At 33.1% G+C, this 23540-nt stretch overlaps 1 protein-coding gene across 17 annotated transcripts in view; it reads right to left on the bottom strand.

The window, feature by feature from the left end:
• The window catches only part of ZC3H12B (zinc finger CCCH-type containing 12B), a 344821-nt gene that overhangs the window by 104582 nt on the left and 216699 nt on the right, over positions 1 to 23540 (bottom strand). For 2 of the 17 annotated variants that reach the window (XM_023524998.1, XM_023525000.1), the window contains exon 1: positions 2929 to 3074. The exons of 14 other annotated variants lie outside the window; for them this stretch is intronic. The gene's annotated coding sequence lies outside the window, so the exon portion shown is untranslated. Of the gene's footprint in view, positions 1 to 2928; positions 3075 to 17758; positions 17777 to 23540 lie in introns of those variants that run through there. One more of the 17 variants, XM_023525001.1, reaches the window with a different exon arrangement.

Raw genomic sequence — 23540 nt, 5'->3', positions numbered from 1 at the left:
TGATGAAGAAGGCAAGAATATACAATGAGGTAATGGGGTAAAGGCAGTCTATTCAATACATGGTGCTGGGATAATTAGACAGATACATGCAAATAAAATAAAAATGGACTACCGTCTTATACCATATACCAGAATAAACTCAAAATGGATTAAAGACTTAAATGTAAGACCCAAACCCATAACATTTCTAGAAGAAAATATAGGCAGTAAACTCCTTGACATTGCTCTTAGTAATACTTTTTCCTGATATATCTCCTTGGACAAGGGAAACAAAAGAAAAAAAATAAAGAAAAATGACTACATCAAACTAAAATGTTTTTGCACAGCAAAGGAAACAATCAACAAAACAAAAAGACAACCTCTGAATGGGAGAAGATATTCACCAATAACGCATCCAATAAGAAGTTAATATCCAAAAATGTGTAAAGAAATTATACAACTCAACACACCAAATAAACAAATAATCCAATTAAAAATTGGGAAGAGAACGTGAATAAACATTTATCCACAGAGAACATACAGATGACCAATAGACATGTGAAGAGATGCTCAAAGACTCTAATCATCAGAGAAATGCAAATAAAAGCACAATGAGATATCACCTCATACCTGTTAGAATGGCTAACAACAATAAATTAAAAAAACAAGTATTATCAAGGATGTAGAGAAAAGGGAACTCTCGTGAGCTATTGATTGTTTTGGCTTGCAAATTGGTGCAGCCACTATGGAAAACAGCGGTTCCTCAAAAAATGGAGGTTCTTCAAAAAATTAAAAATAGAGTTACTTTATCATCTAGTAATTCCACTTCTGGGTATTAATCTGAAGAAATACAAAACACTAATTCAAACAGATATATGGACCTCTGTGTTCATTGCAGCACTATCTGCAATAGCCAAGATATGAAAGCAACCTAAGTGTCCATCAATAGATGATTAGATAAAGATGTGGCACCTATATATGATGGAATATTCCTTGGACATAAAAAAGAATGAAATCTTACTGTTTGCAATGACATGGATGAACCTGGAAGGTATTATGCTAAGTGAAATAAGTCAGACAGAGAAAGACAAATACCCTATGATCTCCCTTATATGTGGAATCTAAAGAACAAAATATACGAAACAGAAACAGACTCATAGATACAGAGGACAAAGTGACAGTTGCCAGATAGAAGGGGGGATTGAGGGGTTGGGTGAAAAAGGTGAAGGAATTAAGAAGTACAAATTAGTAGTTACAAAATAGCCAATGGATGTGAGTATAGCCTAGAGAATATAGTCAATAATATTATAATAACTATGTATAGTGCCAGGTGAGTACTAGACTAATTGAGGGTATCACTTCCTAAAATATATATATATATCTTCACTATGCTGTATATGTGAAACTAATATAAAATAATATCAAATGTCAACTCTAACTGAAAAATAAAAATTAAAAAAAATTTAAGGAAAAAATAAGTCAAGCATATATTTTAAAGAAAGGGTCAACAATATAAAGTATGTACAAACATTAAGGTAGAGACTGAAGCCTATCTGAAGTCTAACACTAAGGTAGCCACTAGACAGAGGATTCAGCTATCTTCTAAAACAGCAAAATAATAAAATATGATGTCTCCTTTCTGATCTACATTACTGCTCTCAATTTGGCACACTATGAACAAAAATGCTATTGGTGCTGCTGTGGCAAACCATGTAATAGCTAAATTTACTATAGATATAAAAGGTGGATGTCAGATTGCTACACATTATAGCTTAATATTTTCTTCAGGTAAATTTATAATTATACCATTATACAAATAAACAAACTGATAGGCAAATAATCTTTGAGAATTCTTCTAGCTTTAAATTCTGCAATTTTTATTCCTTTGATATAAAGAAATTGGAAATCGCAAACAAGATAAACTTTTTCCAATCTCAGAGTTTTAGTGATCATAAAATAATCTAGTTAATATTACACATATACTTGAATATCTTCTAAAACACTGTTGACAAGTAGGGTAAGCAACCTCTGCTTGAATGACTCTGGAAACTTTGTTCAGGGACATGTTCCTATGAAAATTCAGTTGATTTTAGTGTATGATTTCTAAGTAGTTAAAATGTTTAACTTTATATTTATAAGAAAATCGATGAAAAAAGTCAAATAAAAAATGAGCAAAAAAAGAGCTCACAGAACAAAAGTACAAAGAATATAGTTATTCAATATTATTAGAGTCAACAGATCAATAAATATTGAAATTCACACCCTAGGCATCACTGAGAATAGAATAATATGAAAGGGTTTTTAAATAATGCTATAAAATGTTCAAAGAGATTTTTTAAAAAGGCATATAATTCATATGACAATAATAGGAATGAGGTGAAGGGTTAAAGAAGTACAAATTAGTTGATAGATGGCCACGGGGATGGGCAACACGGCATAGGGAATGCAGTTAGCATTAATGTATTAGTTAGGTAGAGAGCTAGAGGAGAGAAAGAGCAATTAAGGGGATCGTTTATAAACTATATAAATGTCTAACCATATACTTGAAACTAATCAAATAAAATTAAAAAAAAAAGATAGGGCATTATAAAAATAACAGGTGGGCTTGGGAAAAGAACTAAATGTAAATACTAGAAATGAAAAATAGTCATTTAAAAACTCACAAAATTTAAATAGACACAGCTGAAGACAGAATTAATGAATTGAAAGCAATATCTGGGTATATTAACCAGAGTTTATCAACAACATATTACAAGAAAAAAATACGAAAGGAGGATAAAGAGAAAATAAGGATAGAATAAGAAATTCCCATATGTGCCTAAAAATATTAAAAAGAGAAAATTACAGAGAGGTAGCATTGAGAATTTTGCCCAACTTAAGACTTTCAGTAGCCCTCAGATGAAAATGAAAGTGCAAAACAGATTAACAAATAAGTCAACAAATGCATACCTAGGCACACTGTTTTGAAATGTGCAACATCAAGTATAAAGGGAGAATATTAGGTGATGTCAGCATCGTGGTAGCATATATCTTTTCTCCCTTTTATCTCCTTTTAAACAACTTGTTAGACATCCATAACCAAACAAAATTGTGTCTGCACCTTACACAAAAGACCTGGGAGGCTTCTAGCCAAATTGTGCATCTAAAAATAAACAAGAACTCAGTAAGGGCTGTGGATTCAAGGGAGTAGGTGAACCTACCACTACCACTTGCCATAATCAAGGAAAGAAATCCAGAGAGTGAAAAATGAGGCAGACACCACAGGTGACAGAATTTGTAGTACTCCAGCCTGCCTGAGGGGAACTTCCAAAATGTCATTAGAATGGGATAGAAATGAATTTGGATGTGAAAGGAAGGAAGGAATTCACCAAAATTGCTCCCCTCTGCAACGCAACATAGCAAGGGGCCAAACTTTTGGAGTTAGCAGTGACAACTTCTGCAGAGAAGGTGGAAAGCAGTGACCTCCCCTATGGAGAAAAAAAATTGAATGTAATGAGTTATTGCCTTGGTATCCTAGTTGTGCAGGTTATGAATGGGGAAACCCATTTCTCTCCAGCAGCACATGTATTTCTGAAGAGGGAACTCCATCCACAGCTAGGGAGAGGGAAGAGAAATGGAAGAAATTAGTTGAGAATATCGAAGGGCATTAAAGCAATGTATTTCCTGCTGTCTGATTCAGGACTTCAGCAGGAAGTCTACCTACACAACCTCTTGGAGTACTCCACTTGAAGACCTCCTCACCAGGCCAATTTGCATACCCAAAACCACAAGTGCTAAACCCACACTTCCAACCACTCTGCTGCTGACAACTTGTGTATTCTTGAGTTCACCTGCAAGAATGAAGTCCAGTAGTCACTGAAAATAGGCCAAGGTTGGTGGGTAACAGAGAAACCACAAACTTGAGCTGCAGCCACTCCTTCTGGAATATAAAAGAAGGATTCCAACAGCCAGCTTATTGAATTGTAAAAACAAAGAAGACAAAAAATAATTAAAGAGTTGTCTGCTACATCAAATGTGAAAGAAAAGTTCATACCTAAAAACACAATGAAAAATCAAGAAAATATGGTATCATAAAAAAGGATAATTCTCCAGAAACTGAACTCAAAGGCACACAATCTAACTGATAAAAATTCAAAATAGCTGTTATGACAAAATTAAAAGAGCTTCCAGAAAACTCATAAAGACAGTTCAATGAATCCAGGAATAAAATTAATGAACAGAAGTTCCTTACCAAAGAAACTGAAATTATAAAAAAGAACCAAATAGCTATTCTGGAGCTGAAGAATTTAATGAATGAGATTTAAAGTGCAATAAAGGCATTGGTAACAGCATACCAAGTGGAAGATAGAAAAAAATGACTTGGAGGATAGAAATATAGAAATCATTCAGTTAGAAGAGAGAACACAGGTTTGAAAAAAGTGAAGACACACTACTAGAGCTATTAGATTAGATAAGAAATGAAAACACTAGACTAATTGAGATTCCAGAGGGAGAAGATGGAGGAAGTGGGCAGAAGGTTTATTTAAAGAAATAATGGCTGAGAAATTCTCAAACCTGAGGAAGAACTTAGACATATAGGTCCAAGAAGTTGATAGAAAATCCTATTATCTCAATGCAAAAAGATCTTCTCCAAGATATTATAATAAATCTGTCAAAAATCAATAATAAGAAACTTAAATCCAGCCAGGAAAAAAAGAAAGTAATCTACAAAAGAACCCCACATTAAGCTATCAGCAGATTCCTTAGCAGAAAAGCTACAGGCCAGAAGAGAGTGGCGTGACACATTCAAGATGCTGAAAAATAAAACTGCCAATAAAAATACTTTATCCAGAAAAATGATACTTCAGATATGAAGGAGAAATAAATGTTTTCCTAGACATACAAAAGCTGAGAGAATTTACCACTAGACTCTCCTTGCAATAAACATTGAAAGGAATTCTTCAAGCTGAAATTAAAAAAAAATAACACTATTTAGCCACATGAAAACACATGAAAGAAAACAATACAATGATATATGTGAAAAAAAGACAGCCAGAATTAAAAAAAAACAAAAACAAAAACAAAAAACTGTAACTCTATATTAGGATGGTGTGTAGAATATACTCTACTATAGTATAAAGGTCAAAGGAAAAGAGAATTAAAAATAACTATAACTACTATAATTTATTAACAAACATACTATATTGAAACAGGTAAAATATGACATCAAAAATATAAAAGAGGAGGAGGAAGAGGGTGAGGCTTTATAGTTAAACAAAAATAAATTGCTACAGCATAAAATGGACTGTTTTATCTTTGAGATATATTATGTAGCCTCATGCTAATCACAAGGTAAAAATCTAGAGTAGATTCATGAAACATAAAAAAAGGAAAACAGAGCATATCATTATTGAAAGGCACTAATATTCAAAGATAGGCAGAAACAGATGGAAAAGAAAATGAAAATACAAAAAAAAAACAGAAAGCAAACAATAAGTTGGTAGTAGTAAGTCCCTACATATCGATAATCACTCTAAATGTAAAAGGATTAAATTACTTAATCAAAAACCACAGAATGACTAAATTTAAAAGACCTAACATATGTTGCCCACAAGAGACTCATTTCAGCTATACAGAGGCTCAAAGTCAATGAATGGAAGAAAATATTCCACGTAAGTGGAACCAAAAGAAAGTGGTGATAGTCATATTTATGTCAGACAAAATAGACTTTAAGCCAAAAATGCTAACAAGAGACAAAGAAGGTAATTATATAATAATAAAGGGATCTATACATCAAGGTGATATAACAGTCATACATAAATATATATGAACCTAACATTGGAACACCTAAATATATTCAGCAAACACTAATAAATCTGAAGAGAAAAATAGACAACAGTACAATAATAGTAAGGAACTTTAATATCTCAGTGTTAACAATGAATAGATTAGACACACAGAAAATCGAGGAAATGTTGTAACTGAACCACAATTAAGACAAAATGAACTTAGACATATGTAGAACTTTTCATCAAACAACAATATAATACACATTCTTTTCAAATGCACATGAAATATTCTCCAAGACAGGTCATGTGATAAGGACACAAAACAAATCTTTGCAAATTTAAGAAAAAAATCATACTATCTTTTCTGAGCACAATAGTAGGAAACTATTGTATATATGTATCACATCTCCTTTATCCAATCATCTGTTGAAGGGCATTTTGGTTGTTCCCATGTCTTGGTCACTGTGAATAATGTTGTAATGAACATCGGGGTGCATATATCTTTACAATAAATGTTCTCAAACAATGTAATATACATATGATATATTATTGAATTGTACATTTGAAACCTATAAAGTTATTAACCAATGTCACCCCAATAAATGTCATAAAATTAAAAAAAATGGTAGGAAACTAAAGTCCAATAAGAGACAAGGTGGGAAATCTAAAATATGTAGAAACTACACATTTCTGAACAACCGAAGCATCAAAGAAATCAAAAGGAAATATAAAACTATGAAAAATAAAAATGGAATTACAACATATGAACTCCTATGGAATGCTTCAAAAGCAGTTCTGAGAGACTGTTTAAAGCGATAAAAGCATATATTAAGAAATTAGATCTAAAAAAAAACACAACCTACCTTTACACCTCAAGGAACGAGAAAAAGGACAAATTAAGCCCAAACTTAGCAGAAGAAAAAACATAATAAAGATCAGAACAGAGGTAAATGATTCAGAGACCAGAAAAACTACAGAAAGGATCAATGAAATTAAGAGCTGATTTTTTGAAAATATAAACAAAATTGACAAACCTTTAGCTAGACTAAGAAAAAAGGAGAGAAGACTCATATAAATAGAATTAGAAACGAAGGAAGAAACATTACAACTGATACCACAAGAATATATAGAATGATGAGACAACTATGACCAGAATTGAAGACTTTGCTAGTGAACTTTACCTAATATTTAAAGAAGAATCAACACCAATTGTAAAGATCATCCAAAATATTGAATAGGAGATAACACTTCTATATTCATTACATGAGGCCAGGATTACCCTGACAGAAAAGCCAGATAAGGATACTACATGAAAAGAACACTATATACCCATATTCCTGATGAAAACAGAGGAAACATTCTTTTAATTACCAAGTTAAATTCAACAACATATTAAAACAATTATACACCATGAACAAGTGGGATTTATCTCTCAGATGCAAGGATAATTCAACATATGCAAATAAATAAATGTAAGATATGGAACTTCCAGTCAAGATAGAGTGAAAAAACACCGTGTTTGCCTCCTCCAATGACCACATCAAAATTACGACTAAATTATACAACAGCCATCATTAAGAACCCCCACAAGACTAGCTGCAAAGAACTCCTATAACTAAGAATATAAAGAAAAAGTCACCGAGAGACTTGTAGGAGGAGCAGAGATGTAAAACAGGCAGGTCCCACACCTACAGTGTGGCGACTAAGAACCAGAAGGGATATCTTGGCTGTAGAGCTCCCCTCTGAGGTGTGAGGGGTCTCAGCCACACACTCAACTCCCCATTCTGGGGTATCAGTGTTGGGAAAATGATTTTCCATAAAAACTGGATCTGAAAACCAGTGAGGATTGCAACCTAGTGAGACAGAGGGATGCTAGAGACAGAGGCAAACTTCTTAAGGGGCTTATATCTGGACTTGCTTGTTCACAAACTCACTCGCTCTAAACTCCAGTGCAGGGAAAACAGCTCAAAAAGCACCAGGAACATACATGGAGGAACAAAATTAACTAGATTTAGGGTGAGGGCTAGAGAGGCAGAGGTTGAAGCAGTTTTCTCTTGGGACAGAACTGTCGGTAGGAGCCATTATTCCTTAGTTGAACTTTCTTCTAACCCAGCTGGCTCAGCACAGGTGGGTGCTAAATCTGAGCTCTCCATTAATCTAAAACCATTGGCCCTATTCTGGTGATTCTTTTAGACCTCACCCCCACCCAATTGGTGCATCTGGCCGAAACATCTACCTCTGGCTTTTCTACACAAGTGGCCTGCCATTGCTCATGCTGTGGACTTTTCTATAATCCCATAAGCCCCAAACAAGCCATAGCCAGCCTCAGCATACCCTGTACTACTTGCTAACTGGTCCCAAGCCAAGCACAAGCAAGTCATCAGTCTCAATTTGCATTGTAACTACCATCAGGTGACATCAAGCCTGGCCTGAGTAATGGCTGACCTTGGCTTGAAACATACCCTAGTCTAAGAGGCCATAAGCCTGGAACACATGGTGACTGGCCTCACATCATATCATGGTGCTCACCAAAGGGTGAAAAGCCAGGTACTCATGGCAGCCATCCTCAGTTCACAGCATAATCTCTCACAAGTACCACCAAGCCCAGCATAAGCAGCAACCAACTGTAGATCACTTTGTAGCTCCTACAAGGCAGCCCCAAGCCTGGGCACAAATGGTGGTTAAACTTAGCCTGCATTAGAGCCACTCCAAAGAGGCTCCGTAACAAATACAGCCAGAGGTAAACTACAGACCACAGTAGAGCACCCTCAACCAGCTCCACAAGTGACACACCCAAAAGTGTGAACTCAACTAGCACCAGAGCCCCGGCAAAGCAACTTTTCTCTCTGTGGGGTCAGTCACCTCATATTAGCTTATGCGCTGTTTTCATGGCTGGCCCTCACAGCCAGTCAACAAGAAGGGCAATCCCTACCACTGCCATGTAAACCACAATCAAGGTCCGACTTCAAAAGGGGTGAAAAACAAAAACAAATAAAACCTCACACAAGTGACAACCCTGGAGTGACTAAAGAAATTTTTTTAAAAAATCAAATAAACAACATAACTTTACACTCAAAGTACCTAGAAAAAGAAATCAAAAACAAAAACAAAAACAAAAAACAAAGCCTGAGCTTCTAGAAGTAAGGAAATAATAAAGATTAGAATAGAAAGAATGAAATAGAACCTAAAAAGGATAGATCAATGAAACCAAGAGCTGGTTCTTTGAAAAGATAAACAAAATGGATACATCTTTAGCCAGACTTATGAAGAAAAAAGAGAGAAGGCCCCCCAAAATGAAATTAGAAATGAAAAAAAAAAGTGACAACTGACACCACAGAAATATAAAGAACTATAAGGAAATACTATGAACAATTATATGCCAACAAATAAGACAACTTAGAAGAAATGAAAAAAATCCTAGAAACGTACAATCTCCCAAGCATGTTTCAGAAAGAAACAAAATTTGAACAGATTGATAACTACTAATGATATTGAATTGTTAATCTAAACCTGCCAACAAACAAAAGCTGTGAAAATATGGCTACACAGGTGAATTTTATTAACCTTCAAAGAATTAATACTTATTCTTCTAAAAGTATTCCTTAAAAAATTGAAAAGGAGACAAGGCTTCCAAACTCATTTTACAAGGCTACCACTAACCTGATACCAAAACCAGATAAAAATACTACAATAAAAGAAAATTACAGGTCAATATCTTTGATGAACATAGATGCAAAAATCCTCAACAAAATAATAGCAAACAGCATTCAAAAAAACATTAAAAAGATCAGAGGATTTCTGGTCATATGACTGAGCAGGTAAACTCTGTGCTCTTGAAAGCAGCAAGAGAAAAGCATCTAATTACCTACAAAGGAGCTTCCATAAGACTGTCAGCTGATTTCTCCACAGAAACTTTGCAGGCCAGAAGAGATTGGCATGAAATATTCAAAGCCATGAAAAGTAAGGACCTATAACCAAGATTACTCTACCCGGAAAAGCTATCATTTAGAGTCAAAGAACAGATAAAAGCTTCAAAAACAAGAAAAAGCTAATGGCGTTCATCAACACTAAAACAGTATTACAAGAAATGATAAAGGTCCATCTTTAAGAAGAAGAAGAAGAAAAAGATAAACAGTATGAATAATAAAATGATAATAACTACATATATATCAATTACTTTAAATGTAAGTGGATTAAATGTTCCAATCAAAAGACATAGGGTGGCTACAAGAGACTCACTTCAGGTCAAATGACACAGACAGGCTGAAAGTAAATGGATGGAAAAAATGCCTTTTATACAAATGAAAACAAACAAACAAAATGCTGGAGTAGAAATACTTAAACCAGACAAAATAGATTTTAAAACAAAGTCTATAACAAGAGATGAAGAAAGATCCAGTAATCCTGATTCTGGGTACTTGTCCAAAGAAACTCAGAACACTGTTTTGCAGGGACGTGTGCACCCTTATGTTCATTGCAGTATTATTTATGATAGACAAGATATGGGGGCAACCTGGGTGTCCATCGATGGATAAATGGATAAAGAAAAGGTAGTACATATATACAATAGAATATTACTCAGCCATAAAAAATAATAAAATTTTGCCATCTGCAACAACATAGATGGGTATTAAGGGTATTAAGCTAAGTGGAGTAAGTCAGACATGGAAAAATAAATGCCACATGATTTCACTTATATGTAGAATCTAAAATACAAAATAAACAAACACAACAAAATCAAATTCATAGATAACAGAGAACATTTTGATTACTGTCAGATGGGAGGCGGGTTGTAGGGCTACATGCAAAAAGTGAAGGGATTAAGAATTCCAAATTTGTAGTTACAAAATAGCAATTAGAATGTAAAGTACAGCATAAGGAATATACTCAATAATATTGTAATAATCATGCATGGTTTCAGATGGGTACTAGATTTATCAGGGTGATCACTTCATAAGTTATATAAATGTCCAATTGCTGCTGTACATCTGAAATTAATATAATATGTATGTCAACTGTAATTTAAAAAAATTAAAAATCATACACAATGATCAAGTGTGATTTATTCCAAAAATGCAAGATGACTTCAACATCCATAAATTGAAAAACATGATAAACTACATAAATAAAATAAAGGTTACAAATCATAAGACCATATTAATAGATGCAGAAAAATCATTTGGCAAAATCCAACCTTCGTTTATGATAAAAACTCTCAGCAATGTGGGGGTACAGAGTACATACCTCAAAATAATAAAGGCCATATATGATTAACACATAACTAATATTGTACTCAATGGGAAAAACTGAAACTTTTTTCTTTAAGATCAGAAACAAGACAGGGATGAGCACTTTTGCAACTAAAAAAATACAATACTTAAGGATAAATTTAGCCAAGCAGGTAAATGACCTGTACTCGGAAAACTATAAGAAATTGAAGAAAAAAATTAAAGAATATATATATAATTGAAAAGATATACCATGTTCATTGATAGGAAGACTTAACATAGTTGAAATATCTATAATATCTCAAGCAATTTATAGATTCAATGCAATCCTTATCAAAATACCAATGGCATTTTTCACAAAACTAGACAAACAATGTTAAAACTTATATGGAACCGAAAATGACCCCAAAGCACCAAAACATTCTTCAGAAAAAAGAAGAAAGCTGGATGTATCACGCTACGTGATATCAAACTATACTAAAAGACAATAGTAATCAAAACAGAATGGTACTGGCATACAAACAGAAACATAGATCAATGGAACAGAATTGAGAAACCAGAAATAAATAGAAGCTTATATGGTCAACTAATCTATGACAAAAGAGGCAAGAATGTACAATAGGAAAGACATTCTTTTCAGCAAATGGTGCTGAGAATACCAAACAGACACATGTAAAAGAATGAAAATAGATTACTTTCTCACACCATATATGAGAATAAACTCAAATGGCTTAAAGAGTTAAATGTAAGATCCCAAACCTTAAAAATCCCAGAAGAAAACATAGGTAGTAAATATTTTGACATCACTCTTAATATTGTTTTTTGGACAAGTCTCATGGGGTAAGGGAAACAAAAGAAGACTTAAGAATTGGGACTACCATCAAACTAAAAGGTTTTGAACAGTAAAGGAAACAAACAAAATGAAAAGAAAATCTCCTGAATGAGAGAAGTATTTACCAATTATAGATATAATGAAGGGTTAATATCCAAAATACATAAGGAATCCATATAACTTAACATAAACAAATGAAGTGATTATAAAATGGGCTGAGGACCTGAATAGACATTTTTCCAAAGAGGAAATACAGATAGTCAATAGACTTATGAAAAGATGCTTAACATCACTAATCACCAAAGAAATGTAAATTAAAACTGAAATGAGACATCACTTCACACCTGTCAGAATGATTATCATCAATACATCAACAAACAATAAGTTTTGGCAAAGATGTGTAGAAAAAGGAATACTCATGCACTGTTGGTGAGATTCCAAACTGGTGCAGCCACTATGGAAAAGTTTGGAGGCTTCTCAAAAAAATAAAAATAGAATTACTGTATGATCCAGCAATTTCACTTTTAGGTATTTATCCAAAGAAACCCAAAACACGAATTGAAAAGACATATGCACTCCTATATTCATTGCAGCATAATTTACAGTAGCCAAAACAATCTAAGTGCCCATCAATAGATAAAGGGATAAAGAAGATTTGGTACATATAAACAATGGAATATTATCCAGCCAGAAAAAACAATGAAATCTTGCCATTTGAGTCAACATGGATGGATGTAGAGGGTATTATGCTAAGTGAAATAAGTCAGACGGAGACAAATATCATATGATTTCACTTTTATGTAAAATATAAAAAACAAAATAAATGAACAAACAAAACAAAAACAGATTCATAAATACAGAGAACAAACTGATGTTTGCCAGATAGGAGGGGATTGTGGGGCTGGGTGAAAAGATGAAGGAATTAAGAAGTACAAATTGGTAGTTATAAAAATGTTCACAGGGATATAAAGAACAGCATAAGGGATGTAGTCAATAATATTGTAATAGCTATGTATAGTGTCAGATGTGTTTTAGAATTTTAACTTCATAAGTTATATAAATGTTTAATCACCATGTTGTACACCTGAAACTAATATGTCAAATCTAATTAAAATAAAAAAATAAAAATAATAAATGCAATACATCACGTTAACAGAATGAACAAAAAATCATGTGATCTACTCATTAGATGCAGATAAAGCATGTGACAAAACACATCCATTAATGATGAAACCCCTCAATAGATTGGGTAAAGAAGGAACATACCTCATTGTAATAAACACCAAGTACTACAATCTTACTGCTAACATAGTACTCAATAGTGGAAAATTGAAAATTTTTCTTCTAAGATCAGGAAAAGACAAGGGTGATCTCTCTCACCACTCTTATTCCTTACAGTACTGGAACACTTACCTAGAGATATCAGGCAAGACAAAGAAATATAAGGCATCCAAATCAGAAAAAAAGACGTAAAATTGTTATTATTTGCATTTAGTATAATTTCGTGTGGAGAAAGTCCCAAAGACTTGGTCAAAAAATTGTTGGAACTAATCAATGAAAACAGAATATTAAAATGATTATGCATTCATGTTTATTGTAGCATTATTCAGAATAACCAAGATATGGAAACAATATAAATGCCCACCAGATTAACATATAAAGATGGAATATACATGCTTATATATTTATATAAATATATAATATATAAACATTATACATCATAATATATAATACATATTATATATATTAGTATATATAAATATATACACAAATACATACAATAAAATATTATTCAGTCATAAAAAAGGACATTCTGCCATTTGCAACAACATAGACAGACCTTGAAGATATTATGCTAAATGAGATATGTTAGATAGAATAATACAAATACTGTATGATGTCACTTATATGTGGAATCTAAAAAAGTCAAACTTGTGAAAACAGAGAGTAAAATTGTGGTTACCAGGGGATAGGATTGAAAGGATAGAACGCAAATTGTTTACAAATGCAAAACTGAATCCAGTAGTAAATAAGTCCTTGAGATTAATGTACAGTATAGTCAATATAGACAATATTGCATTATAATCATCACACTCAATCATAGTCATTCCAACCACTAAAAAGAAATAATTATGTGATGTGATAGAAGTGCTAATTATCATATGGCATATCATAATGGCTATTATAATATACAAATGTATCAAATTAACACATAAACCTTAATTTTACATAATTTTATGTCAAATATATTTCAGTTTATAGAAAAAGAAAAAATATTAAATGCCATCACAAGGAAAACACAGATCATCTGTAGAGTAATAAAAATTAGATTGACAGTGACTTTTTCATTAGCAACAATAACTGACAGAAAAAGTGGATTGATTATCTTCTAAGGGTTGAGGGAGAATAATTTTAAGCACAGAATTCTATACTCAGTTTAATCCAAGAGTGAGATAACATAAAAAAAAATGTTCAGATATGCAAAGTCCACATAAGTTTATCACCAGCTGACCTACGCTAAAATAATGACTAAAAGATACTACAGCAAAAGAAAAGTGTAAATGAGAAAAACTAATAAAATGTATTTTATAAATCTAAAAAAAAGTATAGAATTGAAATATAATTTGAGAGGAGTCTTCAAAGCAAAGTGGGGCTAAAAGGTTACACATCAATAATTAAATATTGAAAAACAGGAGTTCAGAGGAAAGTAAAAAACATTCTAGGATCCTTTTGTTATTTGGGAGTAATATAAAATATCAATTTTCTTTAAACTTTGTTAGAAATGCATATTAAAATTTCAGGGTAAATACTAAAACCAATAGAGCATAAAAAGGAAATACATAAAACTTGATCAAGTCAACAAAATCTAGAAATGGAGGGAGAATATAAGGTATGGTAAATAAAAAACACAAAACAAAATGTTAGAAAACTATCCAAATACATCAGTAATTATAACAAATGCATATGGTTTATACTCATCTGTCAAAATACTTTAAATATGTTTAATTTTTTAAATTTTGAAATAATCGTAGATTCACATGAAGTTATAAAAATGTACAGGGTGTTACTATGTACTCTTCACACCATTTTCCCCAACAGGAACATGTTGTATAACTATAGTATAATAAAAAAACTAGAAAACTGACATTGATGCAATTCACAGATCTTAGGTTTCACCAATTTCATTTTGTATGTATAAAATATAATTCTATACAATTTAATCATGTTAGACTCATGTATTCACAACCACAAGCTAGTTATGGAAACGTTCTATCACCACAAGAATTCCTCATGCTACCCTGTTAAATGAAATTCACCACATCCCCCACTATCATGAACCTCTGGGAGCCACTAATCTAGTATCAATCTCTATACTTTGTTATTGCAATAAATTTAATTGAATAAAAAATACAGTAATATTCCATTCTATACATGTATCAAATCTTCTTTATCCATTTTTCTATCAATAGACACTTAGGTTGCCTCCATATTTTGGCTACTGTAAATAATTCTACAAGGTGAACTTTTGACATCAATTTACTTAGCATAATTCTGAGATCCATCCGAGTGGTTGCATCTAACATTAATTCATTTATTTTTATTGCTGAGTAGTATTCTATAGTATGAATACACTGCAGTTTGTTTAACCATTCACTTGTTTAAGAATAATTGGAGTGTTTATACCTTTGGGCTAGAATAAAGCTGCTATATATATTTGTGCACACTCTGTCGATACAAGTCATATGGTAAGTATACATATATTTTAAAAAGAAACTGTCATACCTTCCTCTAGAAAGGGTATACTATTTTACATTCCCACAAGCATGGTATTGCCTTGAGGTGTAAAGTTAGGTTATTTGAGATTTTTATTTTTCTTAATGTAGGCATTGATCCTTATAAACTTCCCTCTTAGAACAGATTTTACAACATCCCATAAGTTTGGGTATATTGTGCTTCTATTTTCATTTACTATATTTTGATTTCCCTTTTGTTTTATTTTTTCACTCACTGGTTGTTCAGCAGTGTATTGTTCAATTTACACATATGTGTGAATTTTTCATCTTTCTTCCTGTTACTGATTTCTAGTTTCATAACATTGAACTCCAAAAAGATACTTGATACGGTTTCAATCTTCTATTTGTTAAGACTTATTTTGTGACTCATCATATGATCTGATCTGGACAATGTGTAAGCTCCTACTGTTGGATGGAATGTCTGTATATGTATATCAGTTCCATTTGTTATAAAGTATCATTCAAGTCTAACATTTCCTTGTTGAATTTGTCTTGATCATCTAGCCGTTGTTGAAAGGGAGTTATAGAAGTCTCCTACTATTATTGCATTATTTTCTATTTCTCTTTTCAGATATGTTAATATTTACTTAATGTACTTAGGTGGTATGATATTGGGTGTACGTATATTTATAATTGTTATCTCTTAATGAATTGAATATTATCATATTTAATAATTGTCTTTGTTTTTTACTACCATTCTTGGCTTAAATAATATTTTTTTTCTGACATAATTATAACTAACCCAACTCTCTTTTAGTTTTCCATTTCCACGGAATATATTTTGCCATTACTTCACTTTGAGCCTATGTTTGTCCTTAAAGATGATGTGAGTCTCTTGTAAGCAGCATATAATGGGTCTTTTTATCATCCAGCCACCTTACAAGTTTTGACTGGAGACTTCAATATACTTTCATTTAGAGTAATTATTTATATGTAAGGGCTTACTAATATCATTTTTTAAAATAGTTTTCTGGCTGTTTTATAAGTTTTCTTGTTTCTTGTTCATTCTCCTTCTGCCTCCCTTTGTGAATTTATCATCTTCCATAGATGTATGCTTTGATTTCTTCCATATGTATATAATATATAATGTCTATTTAACACTAACAATTTGAATTTAATCACATACAAAATCTTTATGCTTTTAGTTACCCCTTTTTCTTCTTTTTAATATATATATTTATTTACTTTCAACTAGTCGACATACAATATTATATTAATTTCATATGTACAACATAGTGAATTGACATCTATATAACTTATGAAGTGATAACCCCCCAAAATCTAGTATGTACATGAACACTATACAAGCTTATTACAATATTATCGACTATATTCCATATGCTATACTTTATGTCCTTGCGACTGTTTTTATACATCTTAATTTCTGCCCCTTTTTCAGATTCCGCCAGCTACCTTCCCATCTGACAACCGTCAAAATGTTCTCTGTATCTATGTTAGTTTCTGTTTTGTTTGTTTGTTTGTTTGTTTATAGATTGAACATATAAAGGAAATCATATGCTATTTGTCTTTCTCTGTCTGACTTGTTTCACTTAGCATAATACCTTCTAGATCCATCCATGTTGTCACAAATGTCCAGACTTCATTTTTTTATAGCTGAGTAATAGTCTATTGTTTATATGTACTGTACCAATCTTCTTTATCTATTCATCTGTCAATGAACACTTAAGTTTTATCCATATCTTGGCTATTATATAATGCTGCGGTAAACATAGGGGTGCACATTTCTTTTCAAATTAGCGTTTTGTGTTTCCTTGGATAAATATCCAGAAGTGCAATTGCTGGGTCATATTTTTAACTTTTTGAGAAACCTCAAAACTGTTTTCCATAGTGGTTGCACCAATTTGGATTTTCACCAACAGTTCATGAGGGTTCCCTTTTCTCCACATATTCGCTAACACTTCTTGTTTGTTGATATACTGCTGATAGTCATTCTGAAAGGTGTGAGGTGATACCTCATTGTGGTTTTAGTTTATAATTCCCAGATGTTGAGCATCCTAACATATATCTATTATCCATCCGTATAACCCCTTTGGAGAATGTCTGTTCAGGTTTTCTGCACGTTTTTAAATTGGATTGTTTGTTTTTTCATGTTAAGTTATATGAGTTCCTTACATATTTTGAATATTAACTCCTTACCCAATATGTCATTAGTGAACAGCGTCTACCATTCAGTAGGTTATTTTTCCATTTTGTCGATAGTATCCTTCACTGTTCAAAATCTCTTTAGTTTGATGATGCCCCATTTGTTTACTTTTCCTTTTGTTTCTCTTGCCTGAAAAGTCATATTCAAAAAATATTACTAAGAGCAATGTCAAAGCATTTGCTGTCTATGTTTTCTTCTACGAGTTTTATAATTTCAGGTTTTACATTTAAGTCTTTAATGCATTTTGAGTTTATTCATATATATAGTGTAAGAAAGTGATCCGGTTTCATTCTTTTATAAGTGTCTGTCCAGTTTTCCCAACATCACTTAATGAAGAGACTGACTTTAATCCCTTGTATATTCTTGCCTCCTTTGTCATAGACTAATTGACAACTTAGGAATGGGCTTATTTGTAGGTCCTCTATTCTGCTCTATTGATCTATGTGTCTATTTGTATGCCAGTACCATTTTGTTTTGATTACTAGAGCCTTGTGGTATAGTCTGAGATCAAGTAGCATGAATATCCAACTTTGTTCTTTCTCGATTGCTTTGGTTCTTCAGAATCTTTTTTTTTTTTTTTTTCCGGCGTCTTTTTTGATTCCATACAAATTTTAGACTTGCTTGTTCTAGTTTTCTGAGAATGTCATTGGTATTTTGATATGTGTTGCACTGAATCTGTAGATTGCTTTGAGTAGTATAGACATTTTAATAATGTTAATTATTCCTATCCATAAGCATGCTGTGTTGTTCCACTTATTTGTATCTTCTATTTCTTTTCTTCAATGTCATAGTTTTCAGAGTTCATGTTTTTTACCTTCATGGTTAGGTTAAATTTGTTTCTATTTTACCTTTTTATGCAATTATAAATGAGATTCTTTTCTTAATTTTTATTTCTGTATTTCATATTCTTGTATAAACATGGCACTTATATCTGAATATTAATTTTGTATCTTGCTACTTTACTGAATTCATTTGTGTTCTAACAGTTTTTTGATGGAGTCTTTAGGGTTCTCTCTATGTAGTATCATGTCATCTGCAAATAATGAAAATTTAACTTTGTCTTTTCTGATTTGGATGCTTTTCATTTTTTTTCTTGTCTGATTGTTGTTGCTAAGACTTCCAATGCTATGTTGACTATAACTGGTGAAAGTGGGCATCCTTGTCTTGTTCCTGATCTTAAAGAAAACAGTTTTAACTTTTCTTTGTTGAGGATGATGTTAGCTGTGGGTTTGTCACATATGCCCTTTATCATGTTGAGATATGTTCCCTCTATTCTCACGTTGCTGAGAGTATTTTTTTTTATCATAAATGAGTTTTGAATTTTGTCAAATGCTTTTTCTGCATTTATTGATATATTCATAAAAGTTTTGCTTCATTTTCTTTATGCAATGTATCACATTAACTGATTTGTGGATATTGAAGTCACCTTGCATACCAGGAAAATCACTTGATAATGATGCATAATGTTTTCAATGTATTGCTGAATTCAGTTTGCTAATATTTTATTGAGCTTTTTGAATATATGTTCATCAGAATATGATCTGTAATTTTTTTCTTGTAATGTTTATTCTGGTTTTGCTATCAGGATAACACTAGCCTCACAAAATAAGCTTGAGAGCCTTCCTGCCTCTTCAATTTTCTGGAATAGTTTGAGATGGGTAAGTATTAATTCTTCTTTGAATATTGGTAAAATTCACCTGTGAAGCCATTTCATCAAAGACTTATGTTCATTGGGAGTTTTTGATTACCAATACACATTTTTAGTAGTTATCAGCCTGTTCAGATTTTCTGTTTCTCCTTGATTCGCTCTGGGAAGAGTGTATGTTTGCAGGAATTTATCAATTTCTTCCAGGCTGTCCAAATTGTTGGCGTAGAATCGTTTATGGTATTTCATCATAATTCTTTGCTTTTCTGTGGTGTCAGCAGTCACTGATCCTCTTTCATTTCTCATTTTATTTATTTGGGTCCTCTTTTTTTTTTTGATGAGATTGATTAAAGGTTTATCAATTCTATTTATCTTTTCAAAGAACCAGCACTTGTTTTCATTGAGTTTTGTATTGTTTTTGTAGACGCTATATCATTTAATTCCACTTTGATCTTTATTATTTCCTTCTATTTATTTTGGGCTTTGTTTGCTGTTCTTTTTCTAGTTGTTTTAAGTGTAAGGTTGGCTTGCTTATTTGAACTTTTTCTTGTTTCTTGAAGTAGGCTTGAATTGCTATGAATTTCCCAATTAGGACTGCTTTTGTTGTGTTCTATAGGTTTTGAGTTGTATTTTCATTGTCATTTGTCTCTAGGTATCCCTTGATTTTTTCCTTGATCTCATTGTTAATCCATTCATTGTTTAGTAGCATCTTATTCAGCTTCTATGTGTTTGTGAATTTTCCAGTTTTTATTTCTTGTAGTTGATTTCTAGTTTCATACCACTGTGATCAGAGAAGATGGTTGCTATGATTTCAGTCTTCTTAAATTTGTTAAGACTTGTTTTGTGGCCTAACATGTGGTCTAACATGGAGAATGCTCCATGTGTGCTTGAAAAAATGTATATTCTGCTTCTTTGGGCTTAAATACTCTAATATGAATTAAGTCCATCTTGTCTAATGTGTGATTTAAGGCCACTGTTTACTTGTTGATTTTCTCTCTGGATCATCTATCCACTGATGTCAATGGGGTGTTAAAATCCTCTAGTATTACTTTATTACAGAGAATCTCTCTTATATTTGTCAAAATTCGCTCTATATATTCAATTTCTCCTACATTGAGTGTGTAAAAGTTTACAAGGTTTATAACCTTTTGTTGGACTATTCCTCTTAGTGTTCTGTTGTAGCCTTTATTTTAAAGTTTATTTTGTCTGATGTAAGTATTTCTACCCCAGCTTTGTTTTCCGTTTCCATTTGCATGAAATACCTTTTTCTATCTATTCACTTCAGTTTATACGCTGTTCTATCTGAAGTGGGTGTCTTATAGGTAACATATGTATGGGTCTTGTTTTCTTATTCATGCTGCCATCCTATTTAGATTGGAGCATGTAATACATTTACATTTAAAGTAATTGTTGATAAGTATGTAGTTAATATTTTTTAACTTTTTTCTTATTTTCTTTAGAAAGTACATTTAACATTTCTGGTGATACTGGTTTGGTGGTGATAAACACCTTTTTTTTTTTTTCTTGTATGCGATGGTGTTTATCTATCCTTCAATTCTAAATGATAGCCTTGCTGGGTAGAGTATTCTTGGTTACAGGGACTTGGTTTTCATGACTTTGACTATTTTGTGCCATTCATTTCTGGACTTCAAAGTTTCTATTGAGAAATCAGTTGACAGTCATATGTGAGTTCCCTTGTAGGTAACTAAATGCTCTTTCCTTGCTGCTTTTAAAATTCTCTCTTTAATTTTGTCATTTTGATTATGATGTGTCTTGATGTGGGCCTCTTTGACTTCATCTTTTGTAAGACATTCTGTTTCCTGGACTTGTATGTCTATTACCTTAGCCAAGTTAGGAATGTTTTCCATCATTATTCCTTCAAAGAGCTGTTCAATCACTTGTTCTCTCTCTTCTCCTTCTGGTACCCTTATGATGTGAAAGTTGGTTTGCTTGATGTTGTCCTAGAGTATTCTTAATCTAGCCTCACTTTTTTTTAACATTTTTTTTCTTGTTGCTGTTCTGATTGTGTGTTTCCTGGTACCTTGTCTTTTAAATCACTGATTTGATCCTCTGCTTCATCTAATCTACTGTTTATTACCTTTAATATATTCTTCATTTCTGTTATTGTATTTTTTCATTTCTGACTGGTTCTTTTTTATGTTTTCTATCTCTTTTTTAACGTTCTCACTGAGTTCATCTACTCTTTCCAAAGTTCATTAAGTATCCTTACAACTAGTGTTTTGAATTCTGTATCTGGTAGATTTTTTTGTCTCCTTTTTATTTAGTTCTTTTTTCTGTAGTTTTGTCCTGTTCTTTCATTTGGGACATGTTTCTTTGTGTCCTCATTTTGGCTGAGTCCCTGTGTTTCTATATGTTAGATTGGCTACTTCTCCTGGTCTTGGCAGTGCAGCCTTATGTAGTATGTGCCCTTTGGGGCCCTGTCGCACAGACTCTCTTGTCATTTGAGCTGGGTGCTCCAGTGGTGTCCTTTGTGTGGGTCGTGTGTGCCCTCTCTTTGTAGGTGAGTGTTGATTTCTGTTGTCACATCATTGGGCGGGACTGACCCTCAGGATGACCAGCTGTGAAGAATGGCTATGAATACAGTATATGAGCTGTTTTAAATGAGCTGATCCCATAGAACAGGATTTGCTTTAGTAGATTTATGGTGCTTGTTGAGTCTGCCCTTTGGATGTGTCATTTATGGAGGTATTTAGGTAGTGCTCTGGTGTGGTCATTTGTGGAGGTATTTCGATGGTGCTCTGGTGTGGTCTGAAGTTGGCTATCAGATGTCTTTTTTCTAGGTCCTCATGGGAGTGACTCTGGTACAGACCAAAGTCAGCCTAGAGCTTGGCCTAGAGCTAACTGGTAGGAGCTACAAAGTAATCTGCATATACTTGCCACCTGTACTGAGTTTGGATGAACCTATGATAGGCTAAGTTGTGAGTCTGGAGGACACTAACGCTGGGGTTAGGATCACATAGTACGTGTTATGGGGCATGCTGAGGCCACACAGTGCTTAGCTGGGGTTTGTAAACCTTTGAGAGATTTCAGAAAAGCTTGCAGTATGAGCTGAGACAGGCCATTTGTGTAGAAAAGCCACTGGAAGAGGTTCAGTCCTGGCACTCTTGTTGCATGGGACAGTGTCTCAAGGATTCACCAGGGCGGTGTGAAGAGTGTTAGCCAGATTTATGGACAACTCAGATTTTGTGACTGTCTGTTCCTGCTAGGTGGGTGGGGGGAGGGCTCAGCAAATCAACAATGTCATCTGCCACCTCTCCTGTTCTTGGTGTGAGATACCCTGATACTTGACCTTCAGCCCTTGCTCTGAATCTAGTCAACTCAGCTCACCCCCATATGTCCCTGGCACTTTTCAAGCTTGTGGCCCAGCACTGGAGCTTAGAACAAGTGAGTCCATGAGTTAATAATCTGTGTGTGGGCCCTTTAAGAGGAATGCTTGGGACTCTAGAAGCCTCTGTCTTACTCAGCTACAATCTTTGCTGATTTTCACAGCCAGAAGTTATGCGGAGTTCTCTTCTGGGCACCAGAGCCCTGGGTTCGGGAGCCCAGTGTTGGTCTGGGAACCCTCGCTCCTCATTGTGGACCTCTGTAGCAGAGCTATCCCTCTCTTAACCATTACATCATGTGTATCAAAACAGCCTGTTCTGCTTCTCTGCCTCTCCTAGCAGTCTCTATATGGCTTTTCTTTTATATCTTTAGATATAGAATTTCTATTCACCTACTCTTCAAGCAGTTCTCAATGATTGTTCTGAAATTTTGTTGTAATTTTAATGTGGGCATAGGAAGAGACAAGCACAGCATTTTCCTATTCTGTCATATTGACTGGAAGTCTTTACTTACCCTTTTTTTCATATGGTCATTTACATCTTTTAATATTGTGTCCAGTAACAAATTGCTGAAGCTATAAGTATTTTTAATACTTCTGTTCTTCAACCTTTATATTAGAGTTAAGTAGTTAACATATCATCATATTGCAGTAGTAAGGTATTCTGTATCTGAGTATATTCTTACCATTACCAGTGTATTATATATTTTATTAATTTTTATGTTACTAATTAGTGTCCTTATGTTTCAGCTTGAAAAATTCCTTTCAGCTTTTTTTGTAAGGCAGT

This window comes from Pteropus vampyrus, unplaced genomic scaffold, assembly GCF_000151845.1.
Source record: "Pteropus vampyrus isolate Shadow unplaced genomic scaffold, Pvam_2.0 Scaffold516, whole genome shotgun sequence".
Taxonomy (NCBI): Eukaryota; Metazoa; Chordata; class Mammalia; order Chiroptera; family Pteropodidae; genus Pteropus; species Pteropus vampyrus.
Note: the sequence above shows the minus strand (reverse complement) of the source record. Positions and strands in the feature narration are given on the sequence as shown.